We start from the raw sequence: 17,697 nt of genomic DNA on the forward strand, positions 1-17,697 counted from the left end.
TAATCCCCAGCTTCCAGATGCGAACCTCAGGGCCTCCAGAGACGGCCAGGCAGCCCGGCTCCAGGCATTAATCACAGACCATGAAGGTGACAGCCCCCCGAGTGCTGTGTCCAGAGAGCTTGAGTTGTACACTCGAGGTCACCCAGCTGGCCCTCAGCAGGACTGGGGTCAAACGGATGCCTGGCTCCCAACCCTCGGCCAGGTCAGCCCTGGACAAATCGGTTGTTGTTATGGCGAGTTTCTGGGAGGCAGAGAAATTCCCTTTCCCGACCAGGCGGGCACCACGTCTTACCCACTGGCACTTCACAGCGCTCTCCCCTGAAAACTGTATTTCTAGGAATTTTGGAAGCTTTTCTTGTCTTCTAGCTTACAAGTGTGATAGCTTGATTTGGGAGTCCGGGTCACATACTGCAAACTGAGCTCTGTGAATGTGCTGGGACAGCGAACCCCGAGTGGGCACGGTGGTCCTGTGTCCCTCCGTCCAGGGCCACCCGTGATGGCCTCGCAGACAGCTGGGCTGAGGTAGAGGGACTAGTTCAAGGTCACACGGCATCGGGGAGCAGGTCTGGGCCCCAGCCTTGCTCTCCTTAATTCCCATAGCTGACAGCCCAAACCAGTGGCCCGTGAGCCAAAGACAGTCTGCAGCCTATTTGATTTGGCCTGAATGCTGTTTTCTTAAAATTAGAACTTATCACGATCATTTAAAAAAAGGGATTGTTCCAGGAATAATATTCAAAATATCTCAGCAGACTGGCCTTGGCACTGACCGCTCAGAGAGGCCACTAACGGTCTGATGGGGCATGGCTATTGCAAGCAAAAAATGATTTTAAAAAACGGGGGTGGGGGGCTTTGAAAAAACAAAACTGTGGGCTCACTAGACAGATCAGGGATGGGGGGGGAGAGCGGAGCACAGAGAGGTGCGGGCAGTGGCTCTGCCGTGTGGTGCAGACACTGGTGCTTCCAGTCTGTATCTTTGTCTGAACCCCTCAACGTCCAAGGCCGAGGGTGATCCCCAGTGTAAACCAGGGACTTTGGGTGACGATGTGCCCAAGTCAGGTCACTGGCCGTAACACAGGTGCCACTCTGGTGGGGCGCGTCTGGTGAAGGAGGCAGCTGGCAGGGCCCTGGGCATGTGGGAATTTTCTGTACTCTCCAATTTGCTGCGACTGTAAAACACCATTAAAATTAATTTTCAATGAAAACTTTTAATGTTTTAAATATTTAAAGTCATATATAGTGATAAGTTTACAATTTTTTTTTTTAAATCGGGAGGTCTGTGCTGAGCCCCGGTTGTTCCCCGAGCCTGAATGTGTGTGTCCAAGTCTGCCAGACAGCAGCTGCCAGTCCCATGTGTGACTCAGGCGTGAAGAGGGTCCCTCGGAAGGTCTTTTTTTCTTTTTTTAATTTATTTATTTATACATACCGAACTGGGGTACAGGCCAGAGGCGCAGGGGGAAGTGGTGAGAGGCTTCACCAGAGCCAGAGTGGGGAGCAGAACAGGCAGATGGATGAAGTACACAGCTGAGGGGAGCAGCGGGCCGGTCCGGAGAGGTCTGCCGCGCCCTGTGGGTCACCTCGGGGCGGGGATCGAGCTCGCACTGGAGTGGCTGCGGCCAGTTTGCAGTGCTGCGTCCTAACCCGCTGCACCACAGGGAGGGCCCCTCGAAAGGTCTTGATGGGAAAGAGAATTAGGTGAAAGCGTTGGTCTGTTGGAGCCGCCGAGAAGGAAGCAGCCGAGGTGACGTCCGCCTCAATCAGAACCTGCTCACCCGCCGGCTGGAGCCTCCAGTGCTTTCTCCGCAGGACAGAGTGAGCCACTCTTGACTCACCGGCCTGTGCCCGGGCCTGCAGTGGGCGGGTCGCTCCAGGGGGCCCGCGGGGCCACGCTCTGCGCCAGACAGGAGGAGCCGAGGCCGTGATGTTTAAGGGGGCAGGATGTGGAGCATCAGGTATGCTTGGCTCCCCCTGAGAAGCTGTCCCTAAAACCATGCCCTCCCGGGGAAATCAGAGGAATTCTTTTGAAGTTTACTGGTACAACCACTTATTCATTCAACGGACTTTAATTGAACACCACGAGGTCCTAAGGAGGCCCCGGAACCGAGGTAGCAGGATCACTGAGGGGCTGATTCAAAGGCCAACTGTCACGTGGACATGATCACTGTCCCCATCCACTGGTGATAGAAGTTGGACCCTGCCCCCCCGCGCCACTCCATATGGTTCAAGAGGGAGTGGGCTGTTTCCCCAACAAAATGAATCAGACCCAGGCAATGAGCATATTCCATCCCCCAGCCCGGGAGTTGGTTCTGGGATGGACATGTGACCCAGCGAGGCCAAGCGGAGTCCACCCCAGCCTTGTGCTGGGCAGCACAGAGAAGGCAGCTCTCCTCCTCCTGCTGGCTGCCCTGGCAGGATAGAAGCGGGGGGATGTTGGAGACTCTTTGCCACTGCGTGGGAAACCCAAAGAGAACCCCTGAGAGCTGGGGAGAGGGTGATTGCTAAACAAGAAGTGAGCAACTGGATTCAGCCACTCCTGAAGCTGAACCCATTTCAAGACTCTTCATCTGTGTAAACCAACATACACACACTTCTACTCTCAAGCCACAGTGAGCTGGATTTGTTTCTGTCACTTTCAGCTGAAAGACCCTGGCCATGGGGTGCCGGTGGGTAAATAGCTACTTGCTGGTCAAGAACAAATAGTTCTGGCGAAAGCAGAGCGTGAGAGATCCACGGCAAGTGTCCTGGGAATTGAGAGGCAAGAAAATCCTAACTGGCTTCAGAGAAGGGACAACTGTTTGTTTTCATTCCACAGATATTCATTATTCATTCAGAGTTTTACTCTCCTAATAATGGCGGCCATTTGCTCGATGATTACCAGGTGCCAGGCCCTGGGCTGAGTCTTTTCAGCTTATTCATACTCACACAGCACCATGAAATAAAGGGCATTATCCTTTATTTCCATAAAACAAAACCAAGGCCCAGAGAGGTGAAGTGACTTGCTCAAGGCCACACAGCAATTAGATGATGAAGCTCTGGCCTCAGAGCCTAACCTTTTCACCCCTTGATTGCATTGCTTCATTTCTGCATCGCCAACATTCTAAAATTTTGTTCCACCGTGTCCCAGGAGATAGCAAACCAGTTTTGAAGGCAAAGATTAAGTAGTGACCGTGGAGAACTCCTTCCGAGAAGACCCCAGGCCCAGCCAGGGAGAGGGTGCCGGTACACAGCTTCTGGCTCCTTCGGGAGCGGCCTGAGTTACAAAGCCTCCTACTCCCACGTTACACCCTTCTAGGAAACCGCCCCCCAATGACAGAGCAAAGGGTGAGTGTGCCGTCAGGTCCCCACCGCAACGGCTTTGGCTTTGTGGAGTCTCCACGGCGGTTCAGCACCGCCCTCTGACCCACCCCGCTTCCCTTCTCCTGCTTTCATGGGGCTGGTTCCTCATAAACACCTTGTGCTCTAAACCGGAGCTCTGCATCCGCCTCCAGGGAACCCGTCCTCTGACGAGCATGGCTGCTTCTCCACCAGCCGCCAGAAGAGAGCCACCCGCTCTCTTTTTAGCAAACTCCCTTGCTGATTCTGATGGCTGGACAGCTTAGGAGCTGGCAGAGACCTGAGGACCCGATTCTGGGGGTCGGAGGGAGGAAGGCACACAACAGGCGATGAGACCTCTCAGCTGGATCCTGGATCCTGCCCTGTTATCAAAGCCTGAAGCATAGCTGATTTTGGAAAACATGTTCCCCAGAACTGGAGAAAGAAGGGTCCTTCTGCACTGCTGGTGGAGTGTAGACTGTGGTAGCCATTTTGGAAAGTGGTGTGGAGCTTCCTTAAAATCCTGCAAATAAAATCCTGCCAGTCCTGGTGGCCTAGGGGTTCATCTCTGCAGTATCACTTCTACAGCCTGAGTTCGATTCCCGGCCAGGGAGCTGACCCACATGGCACAGAGCCTCACTGTCTCAGCATCCCTTGCAGCTATGGTAGGTATGTGATCAGTCACATAATCAGCTCTGCTCAATCAGATGTGTGCTCAATTAGTGCAGGAGTTCAGGAAATTGCTTCAAGAAGGCTTTATCTTTAAGATAAAAGGGACAGAGGAATTTTGCCTCCTTTCTTTTGTCTTCCCACCTTGAGAAGGACTGAACAGGCTTCAGTCGTAAAACCACAGGGAGAAGCCAAGAGGTACCAGCAAAGGCCTGGTTTTCTTTTATCTTTTTAAAAAAGATTTATTTATTTATGCACACAGCACTGGGGTACAGGGCAGAGGTGCAGGGGTGGTGAGAGGACTCACCAGAGGCAAAGTGGGGAGCAGAACAGGCAGATCGACGAAGTACATTGCTGAGGGGAGCAGCGGGGAGGCAGGAGAGGTCTGTTGCACCGTGTGGATCACCCCTCTGGCTGAGGCGGCTGCAGTTAGCTTCCTAGCACTGCACTTTTAACCCCTTGCGACACCAAGGAGGGCCCAGGGTCCTGGTTTTCTTGAGCCATTAAATCAAGATCAACAACTGCCTCCCTCTGCACCTCCTATGACCCAGGGGTGAGGAGGGTGAAAAGCCCTTGCTTGGGCAAGCCACGGCCCTTTGGGTTTCCAGTTCTTTGCAACCAAGAGCATTCTCCCTGTTGCAATCACCTCTCGTTCCTTCGTTTTCTCTGTGCCCTCAGGATCCATGTGGAGATACTGAGGTCCAGGCTGCGGGGGGGCCTTCCCCGGGTCACATGCGGAGCCACGAGTCTCCTGACTCACCATCCAGTGCTCTGCCACACACCCTAGTCTCTTTCTCTGGAAGATTCAGGCTGCTGTAGACAAGGCCAACAGCTGCTTCATAAATTAAACATCAGGCAGCGATGACCTTGCCCCGAATCCTTCTAGTCTCTTACGTAAATAGCCCCCAGTCTCCACGCCTTTGGACCCACGACAGCTTCCCACATCCTTCAGCCAGCGGAGATGTCCCAATGTCGAGCCCGTGCCCCTGGAAAGGTGTGAGTCACGTCCAGGGAGCAGGAGGTTCACAGCCAGGAGGCTGCCAGGCCTCGCGCTCCAGCCCCCAGGCTCACACGGTGCTTGCTTGGATGCCTGAGTCATCTGGAGCTTGTGGTCAGTTCTGACACTCAGGTCGTTTTCTGTTCTTGTGCCCTTTCACGAGGTGCTGTCAACGTTCCGTCTATGCTGCCTTTCCCCTCTTTTTGTTATTTATTTGTTTAAAAATATTTATTAATTTATGCACACAGAACTGGGGTACAGGCCGGAGGTGTGGGGGGCGAGAGAATTCATCAGAGACAGAGTGGGCAGATCTACTGAAATGGACTGGTGAGGGGACCAATGGGCAGGTCTGCGGCGCCATGTGGGTCACTCCCTGGCCGGGGATTGAACTCGTGCGACAGTGGCTGCAGACAACTTTATGGTGCTGTGCTTTAACCTGTAGAGCCACCAGGGAGGGCCCTATTTCTAGAGGATTATATAAATACTAATAATTGCGCTTCCTGTATTCTGCGTGCTTTAAATAACTTAAGTCTCCCCCCCCTGAAAAATCACCATCTGAGACAAGTGATAGTATCGTTGATATGTCAAAGACAGGACTACTAAGGCTTAGAAAAGTTAGCTGCTCAGGGCCATAGCACAAGGCATATTTGGTGGAACTGGGGTGCAACGATGTGTGTTGGCCTCTGATGTCAAGCTCTAAAAGGCAAAACCAGTTGACTCCATTATGAGAGTTTCAAGACTCCACGGCAGCGGTTTAGATGACTGTAACGTTTATTGTTTATTTCGATGGCAACTGGACATAGGATGCATTTGGCATCTCGAGGTGGCCAGAAAGGAGAGGCTCTTTACACAGCCCCTCTTGTCCCGAGGCTGGTCACCTAAAGCCACTAGATGATCGCCAACATCACTCATTACCTCTCCACATAACAGTGTCCAAACAGGAAGGGGAGAAAAAGGATAGACAGGTCTCCTCTCATGCACCTTTCTTATCAGAGAAGAGCCTCTTTCCCAGAAGCCCCCAGCCATTTCCCTTTGGCCAGTACCGGGCCAGATGGCCATCCTGAGACCAATCACAGGCCCAGGAAGACGGGATGGCTGTGGTGGCTAGAACCAGACATGGCTATTTCCCAGGCCAGCTGAGCACGCGTGGCCGGCTGGGCAAAGTCAAGGTGCTGTCACAGGAGGGAAGAGCAGAGTGACGACGGCCAGCGTTGCCCTGGTCTGACTTGCCCGCGCTCAGATTTAGCACAGGCACCGTTGTTAATTGCAAGATTACTGGCCATACCCAGGGGAGCAATATTTATGAAGTTTTTATGCACCTATGAAAATATATATTTACATAGCTAACTCATCAGTTATGAATTCACAGTTAGGACTTCTTCAGATGAAACAACTGTGTTTGTTTTCTTTCTTTTTTAAAGATTTATTTATTTATGCATACAGAACTGGGGTACAAGCCAGAGGTGCAGGGAGAGGGGTGAGAGGATTCACTAGAGACAGAGTGGGGAACAAAATAGAGCCAGAGTGGGGAGCAGAACAGGCAGATCGATGAAGTACACCACTGAGGGGAGCAGCGGGCGGGTCAGGAGAGGTCTGCCACGCCGTGTGATCACCTCCAGGGCAGGCAGGGATCGAACTCATGCGGAAGTAGTTTTAGCTTCTCAGTGCTGTGCCACCAGGGAGGGCCCCAACTATGTTTGTTTTTTAAAAATATATGTGACTTAAAGACATTAAGGAAATAATAGTTCTTCTATTTCAAGTTTAGCCCTTGAAAGAGTAGCAAATGCTGCTCTATATTCTCCTAGCTGGCACATTTTTTCCAATTTTGCAGAGGCTTCCTGCCTCCAACTTCCCCTTCCTCCCCCTTCTCTCCCTCTTGAGGAAAATAAACACCCACAAAGATTTTTGCATCATCTGCAAATATGATTCAAATAAAGCCTCCGGCTCAAATCTAATCCAGGCTGCCTCGGCCGGGAAAGGCAGGCATCTGACTGCAGTCCTGTCCTGGGATTTCACCTCTGCCTTAGTGGTTTTGCAGTTTTATTGGGCCTGCCTCTCCCGCTGTAAGCTGCTGCAAATCCCGATTCTGAAAGAACAAGATACAAACAATAAACAGAGTGACCGCTTGAGATTTCTTGTCCTTGTCAGGAATTCTCAAACTTTCCTAAGACACGATCTCTTTTCATTTAAACAAGAATTCAGAGTCCATCATGAGAAGCAGATAAAGAGAGGGCGGCCCAGCCCGGCAGTGGGATATGCCGAGCCTTCGTTAACGGGGATGAAGCGCTTCAGTTGTGCTCTGTCCACAGTCCCAGGTTTGTGGTGTAGAGAAGCCTTTGGAAAGGTGATCACCCACCAGTATCAGGGACCCCAACCTGGGATCTATGGCAGCATGAAAAATGCGGACCAGTATAACCCAGGGCTTAGCAAATGCCTTCTGTTGGGCCCCGTGGGTGACGTGGTCACATCGTCAACACATGGCAAACGGAGAGGGCTGTGTCCCCATAAAACTTTATTTATGGACACTGAGACTTCAGCTTAATTTCCTATAATTCTCATGTCATAAAGCAGTATCTTGTTATTTTTTTCCCACCCATTAAAACACATAAGAAAATGCAAAACTCCATCTTAACTTGTGGGCTGGACACAAACAGAGACGAGTTGGGTGTGACCCAGGGGCTGTGGTTTGCCAATTCCTGGTAGAAACCATTAGGGCAGGGAGAAAAGGACAGTGAGACGCAGGGAATAGAGAGATCTGCCCTGCATTATAAGCGTATGGACGTGTGTGCAAACACGTTTGGAGACAGGGAGAGATCTGTTTATACCTCTCCGAGGACACATAAGAAGTTGGCGGCAGTGAGTACATCCAGAGGAACTGGAAAGATCAGATGAAGGTAGAGGGAGATGTTCCCCCCCACAATCCTTTTACACTGTCAACTTTCCTCCATGTGTTTGTGTTATTTTTAGAAAGCAGGAAACATTGGCCCAAGCATAACCCCCACGGTCCACGCGATGGAAAACAGCACACCTGCTTGACTGCAGGGGGCGCCCTTCTCAGGGTCGTGATGGAACAGAGCCCTGGAGTAGAGCAGGGCCGACTCCCTGTTGCATCCCTGTGGGCAAAAAGTCAACGCCAAAGCTTTGTATGACGTGAAATTGATAAGTAAATACGGAGAGGAGGTGGGGGGGGTGGGGGGAGGTGGTTGGAGGAGGAGTGACAGAATCTCACTGTTTCCGTTTTTTGCTGTTTCTTATCTGGGTCATGGTAAAACCAAGGTTCTACCAATATTTACTTTTGGTCTTTGTTCCAGAGTCAAGAAAAGATGCCCGGGCTGGGGCTAAATGAGAGGGTGGATTGAGAGGCATGAGAAGGAAAGAAAGGCACTCAACTCTAAAATCATCTCAAGATCCTAAATATGAAAATGCCTGTTCATTTCACAGAAACACTTGCCGGCAAAATCGCTGGCGTCTGACTTCCCCAGAAATCCATTGTACGTATTTTGCTGTAGCTTGGATCCCACATGGCGGCCTCTTGTCTAGGTAAGTGTGACCGGACCCTCCTGTCTGAGTTCCAGGATTAGTGACCAGCAATGGTTTCCGAATCAAAACACAAATATACAAGTGTCTGGTGTCCCTTGAAACACTTGGAACATGACACATGTGCCCCACAGTTCTACCTAGCAACCTGAGCTGGCAGCCAAGTGCTACTTGCTTTTTATCACTGGAACAGGGGTGACCACTTTGCTTCAGTCCCCACCGCTCCTGGTAACCTGCCGTCAGCACTGCTTCACTCACTGGTTTCATTTACGCTTCGTTTACTCAACCAATAGTTCTTGAACACTTTCTGTGTGCTGGACACCAGGGTTATAGCTGGGAAGGAAACACAAAAATTCCTTGCCTCATGGAATTTAAGTTCCCTTTGGGAATACGGATGATGAATCCAAAAGAAGAGGAAATAGGGCCCTCCCTGGTGGCGCCACGGGTTAAAGCACAGCACTAGGAAGCCGTCCGCAGCCACTGCAGCACGAGTTCGATCCCCAGCCAGGGAGTGACCCCTGGCACAGCAGACCTCTCCTGACCCGCCCGCTGCTCCCCTCAGCAGTGTTTCAGTCAGTCTGCCTGTTCTGCTCCCCACTCTGTCTCTGGTGAATCCTCTCATCTGATACACCACTGGCCTGCACCCTAGCTCTTGTATGCATAAATAAATAAAGCTTTTAAATAAATTTTAAAAAAGGAAATGCACAAAAGGCCAGAGAGTGGTAAATTCTGTGGGAGAAAATAATAGAGCAAAAGTGGCGAAGGCATAAAGGAATGGAGGCCCTTCCAGAAGGTCACGAAGGCCTTCCTGGCTGGGAAGGTGACATTTGAGCAAAGACCTGCAGCAGGTGAGAAGCAAGCCTGCAGAACAGCCAAAGAGACAGCAAGCGCAAGGTCCCTGAGGCAGGCTGTTCCTCCGTGTCTGGAGAGTGGTGTGTTTGGAAAGGAGTCAGTGAGGGAGAGATTGAAATGATGAAGTCAGGGAGGTGGCGGCGCACAAATCTTACAGGGCTCCTAGGATCTTTGTCTTTTAATCTGAACCAGGGAACAAGAGAGGAAGTGGGAAACCAAGGATCCTCTCTTGCAGCCATCCAAACCGGGGCAGTGGCTGTGTAGGCAGGAACATGTTGCCTCTGAACATTCTCACCACTCGGAGCTTATGAGAAACTCCCCTCACTCTCTGCTCCAGTCAGGTCATCTCTGTGTGGATCAACCCCAGGGCCTTTGCACTTGCTGTCCCGCTGCCTCCAGATATGCCCAGGGCTTCCGCCTTGACTTCCTCAGGTCTAGCCACGCTGCTGAAAGAGCCCACTCACCCCTCGTCCTGCTCGGCTTTTCTTTCTAGTTCACCTCCTGACATAGGTGTCTCCTCGGTTGTTTTTGTTGTTGTTTTCTTTTTTTGCCTGTCTTCTCCTCAGAGCGTCAGCGTCTTGTTTCCCCTGGAGTATAGAACTGTGCCTGAGGTGAAGTACATCCTCAGTAGAGAGAGAGAGGGGGAGAGAGAGAGACGATCTTGGTCCTGCCTCTCGTCACTGCGTGCCCGGTGCATTGGCTCTCCTCCCAGCAACGTCCGCTCTAATGACGGGCCCAGCCACTACCCTATGGAGCTGTTGTCGAGGAAGGTACTTGGTGGAGGGACCTTGGCAGCAGGCAGGGCCCTTAACATTTGCCCGTAAGTGGTTGCTAAGAACCCTCAGAGAACGAGAGAGCGTTGCTGGAAGAAGCTGCCCACACAGGCGCAAAGAAGGAAGAGAGAAGCACGTTTGTCTTGTGAAGGCACAAGCCTGTTTTTTTTCCCCCCAGGATTTTCCATAAGAAAACACAAGGGAATCCAAGAATCCCAGGGTGCCGTCCAGGAGGCCGGCCCTGCCACCTGGCCCCTGCCTGCCCTGCTCTGCTCTCTCCTGTCACCCCTGCAGCCCCACCGCCTCTCACGTGGCCTTGAACTCTCTGCACAGCTGGCAGTGCCGTTGTCTCCGGCTGTTCTCTCCCTCCTCTCAGACTCTGCCTGCCCCTTGAGTCTGCCTCTCCTCCTCCACTAGCCGGCGCGTCTCCTGCCTGCCCATGGATCCGCTGCTTGTTGGATAGTGTCCTGAGTTCAGGTTGGAGGGGGTGCTGGCATGGGAAGAGCAGATGAGTACTAAATGATGGGTGTCCGAGCAGCAGTGGGAAGCCAAAGAAAGAGCCAGCACTACCCAGCACCTACTGTCTACCAGGTACCGTTCCAAGCCCGTCACACACCTGCTGACCACGTGGTTGTTACGTGAGCCCATGGGCTGGGGGCCGAGAGAACCCCCATGTGACAGTACTTAGCCAGTGGAGAGGCAGGACTCAAGAGGGGAAGATGGGCTCCAGAACCCACCCCTCCACCGCGCCTCTGTTGCCCTGCGCATTCCTGGCACTCACCTGGGGCCAGCGCAGGTGCTGGCTGTGGCAGCCATGAGGTCGAGCTTTCCTCGGTGTTACCTCCTTAGCTGCACAAAGTTCCTCTGATGCTTAAGTAGCCCCATACACAGATGAGGAAACAGGCACAGGAAGATGATGGGCTCCTGTTCACACAGGCTGTTTTCTCAGATACTCACAGCAGTATCGCCACTGCCTGTTTTATCTTCTTTTTTTAAAAAAAAAAAAAAGTTAATAGCTTTATTGAGATGTAACTCGTGTATCACAAAATTCAACTTCTTAAAGTGTGCAGGTTTTGGCACCTTCGCAGCATTAGACAAGTGTCACTCCTACCAAATTTGACAGTATTGTGGTTGCTCCTAAAAGAAATATTCTCCTCATTAGTTACTCCCTGCTTCCCCTCCCCAGCCCCTGATAACCACTAACTTACATTATTCTCTGAATTTGCCCCTTCTGTCTGTTTCCAATAAGTGGAACCATACAATATGTGGCTTTTTATGGGTGGCTTCCGTCACCTGGCATGATTTCAAGGTTCATCTATGTAGAGTGTATCAGAACTACATCCGTTTTAACGAGTGTGTAATATTCCACCATGTGATTATGTCTTGTTTTCATCTGTTGATAGACATTTGGTTTTGTGTAGGTATAGATTTTCATTTCTCTTAGACATATACCTAGTGGGTGGAATTGCTGGATCATGTGGTGAGTCCGTGTTTAACCTTTTGAGAAGCTGCCAGAGTGTTTTCCCAAAGCAGTTGTCCTTGAAGCTGTTCTTACAAAGGGGCCTAGACACTCTTCCCATTTCTTTCCATGAGGTATCTCCCTTTTCCCTGGCCCCCCTCCCCTTGAAGCTTGGATGACCTTTATAAAGAGTACAGTGAAAATGACCCTACCTGACTTCCAAGGTCAGATCATAAAAATGCTCTGCATTTCCCTTGTGTTCTCTGGGAACACTTGCCCTGGGTGCCAGCCACCATGATAAGAGGAAGCCCAAACTAGCTCACAGGACAAGACCACATGGAGAAGTCAGACAGAGGGGCCCTGCCCCTGGCCCAGCCAAGAAATCAGCAGCAACCGCACAAGGGAAGAATCTCCAGATGTTGCCAGCTTCCAGCCACTGAGTCACCTCCAGCCTGTAAGTCTCCCCAGCAGAGACCCCAGATCATGGGGCAGAGACAAGTTATCTTGTGGTGCCTTGTCTGAATTCCTGAGCCACAGAGTCAATGAGATATAAACCCAAGAGAATGACTGTCTCTACATGTTGCCCCTCCCCTACATGTCGGGTGGCTTGTTATGCAGCAGGAGTAACCGAAACCCAGCTAGCCAGGGACTACCCAGAATGCCACCCCCTCATCTGCTGGCCTGGGGGTCACCACTTCAACCACATGTGTGTCAGATGAGCCCAGGTGGATTTCCTCACAAGCCTCAGGGTGTCAGGAGGGGGTCAGTGCCCTCTCTCCTTTGACTCAGTGCGCCTGGGGACACCCCCTTCTCTGCACCCTGGAGCAGGAAACCCATGGATGAAAACACCTTCCAGTGTCAGCTCGTTGCTGCCATTGCTGTTAGGCAAAACACAAGAATTTTTATTCTTTGTAGAAAAGTTAGTGTGAGCAAATGGGAAAATAAAACCCACCCGCCACCTCCACCAGGTAGGGAAAGTGTCTAGAAACACAATTTCACCACATGCAGAGGAACTGCTGGGTCCCGGCCTTCCTCACACCGTGACAGACGGCAACCGGCTTCCCGTGTCTGTGCTTCCTCCTGGCCTTGTTTTCCAGGCGGGGAGCTTTTGTGTGGCTCAGGAGATCCTGGTCTGGGCTGAAACGCAGTAAAATCTTCTGAAGCACCATGAACCTTCCCGTCCTAATGTTCAGTGAGAGAAGCCAGGCAGGAAAACACGCATACAGTGTGACTCCATCGATATGAAGTTCAAAAGCAGTAAAATTAATCTTTGGGATTAGAACGTGGGATAGTGGTTAACATAGGGGGAGATTTACTGGGAGGGAACATGAACAGAGCTTCTGGAATGTTCTGTTTGTTCATCTGGGTGGTGATTACAGGCATGGCTCGTGTCACTACACTTTGCAGATAGTGTGTGTGTGTGTGTGTGTGTGTGGTGTGTGTGCAGACTAGCTCTGTAGTCTGTTGGCGCCATTTTCCCCAAAGCGTGTGCGTCTCTGTCCCATTTAATTCAGGTGGTTATGCTGTTTATTTAGACATAATGCTCTTGCGCACTTCAGAGGCCACAGTCTCGTGTAAACATAGCTTTGATACATACTAGAAAGCCAAAGATTCATGTGATTGGTTTCACTGTGATCTTTGCCTGCTGCAGGCCCCAGAACCAAGCCTGTACTCTTCTGCCTACCCGCGAGCTCGTCCTTTTGCTAAAAACTCACTGGATGGCGTGTGCACTTTGCTGTGCTGTTCAAGAAAAGACCACAGTGTGCAGAGAACGTGGCATTGCGAATGGAAGCACACATTTCCTGGTTGGGCCACCGATGGACATATGTAGATATTTAGAGGACTGGAGATGACTGACCAGTGTAAATAGAACCTTGGGCAAAGTCCTCAACCTCTCTGAGCCTCGCTTTCTTCATCCGGACTATGTACCATGTCCACCAGGCCATCAGGAGCAGCCGCTGCCCACCTCTCTGAGTGGAACTCACAGCCCTCCTCTGGTCTCTGTAAGGTCCAAGCGCCTTGGCTGTCGTTCTGCTAGACGGTCCCAAGGCCTTTGCACTGGCAGTTCCTGCCACCTGCCACCCTCTTCTCTCTGACTTTCTTGGGTTAGGTTCTTTTTCTTCACTTAAGTCTCAGTTTAAATGTCCCCTCCCTGGTGGTGAAAGGGTTAAAGTTTCAGCACTGTCAAGCTATCTGCAGTCACTGCACCATGAGATCAGGGTGCATGGCATTGCAGACCTCTCCTGTCTCCCCACTGCTCCCCTCAGCAGTGTTCTTCAGCCCGTCTGCCTGTTCTGCTCCCCACCCTGTCTCTGGTGACTCCTCTCACCCTCTGTACCTCTGGCCTAAACCCCAATCCTTCTATGCATGAATAAAATGACTTAAAAAAAATAAGTGTTCCCTCCTCAGAGAACCCTTCACAGACATTCCCCATCATCAGTTACGTCCCCTGGCCTTATTTCTTCCCTGAAGAGCACACTAAGTTTCCAGAACATCCCTACTCAGCGTCTGTGTTCCTGCTGGTGCTTACTTGTCCCACTCTCCCTCTAGATGCACAGACTCTGTGACATCAGCGATCTTGATGTTGTTCATTAGATCACTCTCATCACCTAAAACAAAAAATATGTGTTGAACTCAATCAGTTTACACAGTGATCTGATTCTACTCAGAAGCCTCAAGAAGCTCAACGATGGGATGTTTTAAAAGTACATTTTAAGGGCCCTCCCTGGTGGCGCAGTGGGTTAAAGCAGAGCACTAGGAAGCTGAAACCACTTCCACATGAGTTCGATTCCCGCCTGCCCCAGAGGTGACCACATGGCGCGGCAGACCTCTCCTGACCCGCCCGCTGCTCCCCTCAGCAGTGTGCTTCGTAGATCTGCTTGTTCTGCTCCCCACTCTGTCCCTGGTGAATCTTCTCACCCTCCACATCTCTGGCCTGTACCCCAGTTCTGAATGAATAAATATTTTTTTTAAAAAAAGTACATTTTAAGCAGCCAGGTTTATGGCACCAAAGGACTTGAAAGCCTTGTCTTTCAAACCACTTTAAAGTGGTTAACTCTACTCAGAGGAATCTAAATAGGTTTGGGTTTCCCCTTGAGCTAGACCTTCAATAATTTGATCTGTGCTAAAAGTCACCATATCTTCTACAGTCATTTCTCCCCATCTCTTGAGCTCGTGGCTATTTTCTGGGAATGAAATCACTAATATCCTTATTTATTTACTTCTATAGCATTACATTATCATGGCTTCAAGCCATTCAAAAGGTGCAAAGTGTGCATGATGAGAAACCTGACACTCTCTACTGCTGCCCCAGAGGCAGTCGACAGTTCCAGACACCCAGTCATGTTTCCAGAAATTTCCTATACATAAACAGGCATGCAGAGATCTATCCCCCATCTTTCCTGTTTACACAGTAGATCTGACTAAACACACTGCTTTATGGTTTGGCGTTTTCTTTTTCCCACTTTACATTCCATTTCTGTGCCACCTCACATTCAGCGGCCTTACTCTCCTGAGAGACGGGGCAGAACTTCTCCATTTCTGTGTCCCTGCCGGTAGGTGGGCATGCAGGCTGCTCCAGCCCTCTGCAGCGACTCTCCTCCCACAAGCCTTTGGGCTCAGGAGCCGCTAGAATACCTTGAGTAGGTTAAAGGAACCCAGAGCTCGCCCTTCCCTCCCCCCCATCTCTCCACCCCCACCCTCCTCCAAACTCCCTCGCTGGTGTTTGTGTTTTGGCCTTTTAAAGACTTTTTCAAAATTGACTTTGGCTTCTTGGCCTGAACTCTGAAGTGTTTGAGCTGATAAGATAGTGGGCTTGGCTGAGGGGCCGGGGGTAAATAGTTACCTTGGAGGTTCTCAGCCCACGCGGAGGAGGGAGACGTGGCCCCTGAAGTCTCTGCCCACCTCCAGCAGTGAGTGATGTGGCAGAGGTTGTCTCCTAAGCCAAATGAGACACTGGGCAAGTTAGAGCAAAGTCCTGGCCAACCTCAAGACCTGGGCGCATCCCAGGGAGGGTTGCACCCAGAGGGGCCTGTGGGGACCACAGAAGGGCCCTGTCTCCATGGCTGTGCAGGTCAACACTGGCACCACCTCGACATGGTATCTCACATGCTGTCCACTGTTATCTCATCCGGGGATTTTGCCTGCCTACGCTGATCTAGGTCCTGAACCATAGAAGTAAACAAATCAGTCCTGGTTCCCACCTTCCAGAACTTTCTTCAGTTTAGAACGGCAAACAGCCAAGAAGTGTCCAGGTTCTAGGGGCTACCTGCCTGAACTAGGGTAAGGGAAGGTCCTCCCAATCATGCCCCATCCTGCCCACCCCCGTTTTAGACCCCAAGGGGTTCCCCAGGGATTCCTGGGGCCCACAGCTCCTGCATTAGCTGGCCCTGCCCACCTCTTCAAACGGGGTCATTATCTGTTTGTCAGTGTTCCATGCCTGCTCCTACCTTGACATCTCATATCTCTCTGGTCATTCTGCCTGTAGCACCCTCACGTCTCAATTTCTTAGCTGAGCTATCTCCTCTTCCTCCAGGAAGCCTTCCCTGATGTCCTTAGGTGGGTCTGGAGCCTCATCTTGTATATTCTCGGGCACCAACTTGTCGATGACTCTGCATGACCAGACTCCAGAATCTGAGCCAGCCCACCTACCGTCAAATGCCGGCTCCCTCTCTTAGCCATGCTACCGTGGGCCCCAGTTTTCTCGTGTGAAAGTGGGTATGATGATGGGTTCTACCTCACTGTATGACTGTGAGGAAGAAGTGATTTAATGCAAGTAAGTAGACAGCAGCTGACCCAGAGTCTGTATGACTGTGCTGTCTCACACACAGAGGCCACAGTAGGTCCTCACTTCATTTGGCTGGGTAAATAAATGCAATCCTTCAATATATTTGTGAAAATGAGCAGTGGAGGAAATCTCGTGATATAATGGAAATGTTTTCAAAAACAGCATCAAATATTGAGCAGCACAACTTACAACTACGCCTCCATGCGTACGCACACACACACACACACAAACACACACACACGCGTGCACACGCACACAACACCCTGGCTGTGGAGAAAGGAAAAAACAGAATGCTTAGTGTGGTTGCATTAGAAGGATGAGACAAAGAACAAGTTTTCTTCTTTCTTGTTTGATGTGTTTTTTTCCTAATCTTCTTTAATAAGCATGTTTTCCATTTAAATGGGAAAAAATAACAACACATCTAGAGAAAAGGGAGCCCGCAAGCCCTTTCTGTTCCATACAGTTTTCCCACAAACTGGGGCGAGGCGGGGAGGGGAGGGCGGCCAGAGGAAGAACTGCCCTTGAGGAGTGAAGCAAGATTGGGTAAACCAGCCCATTCCAGTGAGCAGACGGTGCCAGCCGACCACGGGAATAATGAACAAGCAATTCCTCTCCCCAGGCGTGGTAGGACATTCTGGAAGGTGCTGCCCCGACCAGGACTTCTGGGGCTGGCTACCCTGCCTGCCACCACAGCCCCTGTCTCCCTGCAACCTCCACCTAGCATGGTCACACCCTTATATGGTAGTGGCCCGCTCCCTGCCCCCCTCACATAGGGTTACCTCGCTTTACCTAGTGCCATGAACCTGCCTGGGAGCAAAGTGTAGGGTCTAGTGTTGGCCCCACTTCACAGAGCAACAAGTGAGGCTCACAGGTTGGGTTATTTGCTCAAGGTTGTCCAGCTGGTAAATGGCAGGAGGAAAACATTGGTTCCGTCCTTGTCTATGATTGGCTTCCTTGTGGTTTTAACTTGATGGTGAGTTTCTAGAGGAATGGAGTTGGGTTACAGACTTCACTGTATCCCTAGGGCCTGGCCTACAGGTCTAGCACACACTGAGGGACTGATAATGATGGCTGAGTAAATGAACCAGCAAGTGGGGGACAGATGGATGATGGGCGGATGGATGGATGGATGATGGATGGGTGGGTGGAAGAATGGAGGATGGATGGGTAGATGGAAGGATGGATGGATGGGTGGGTCAAGGAATGAATGGTGGATGGAGGGATGGAGGGATGGGTGGATGGATGGGTGTGTAGGTGTTTGGATGAGTGAATGGCTGGTTGGATGAAGGGGTGGATGAGTAGATGGGTGGGTGGG

At 51.0% G+C, this 17,697-nt stretch overlaps 1 long non-coding RNA gene across 1 annotated transcript in view; it reads left to right on the forward strand.

The window, feature by feature from the left end:
• The window catches only part of LOC105853967, a 113,715-nt gene that overhangs the window by 62,817 nt on the left and 33,201 nt on the right, over positions 1-17,697 (forward strand). The window contains exon 4 of the long non-coding RNA XR_001145710.1: positions 8,287-8,515. This is a non-coding gene — a long non-coding RNA (uncharacterized LOC105853967). The remainder of the gene's footprint in view (positions 1-8,286; positions 8,516-17,697) is intronic.

The sequence above is a fragment of the Condylura cristata genome, unplaced genomic scaffold (assembly GCF_000260355.1).
Source record: "Condylura cristata isolate star-nosed mole 26May11 unplaced genomic scaffold, ConCri1.0 scaffold00022, whole genome shotgun sequence".
Lineage (NCBI taxonomy): Eukaryota > Metazoa > Chordata > Mammalia > Eulipotyphla > Talpidae > Condylura > Condylura cristata.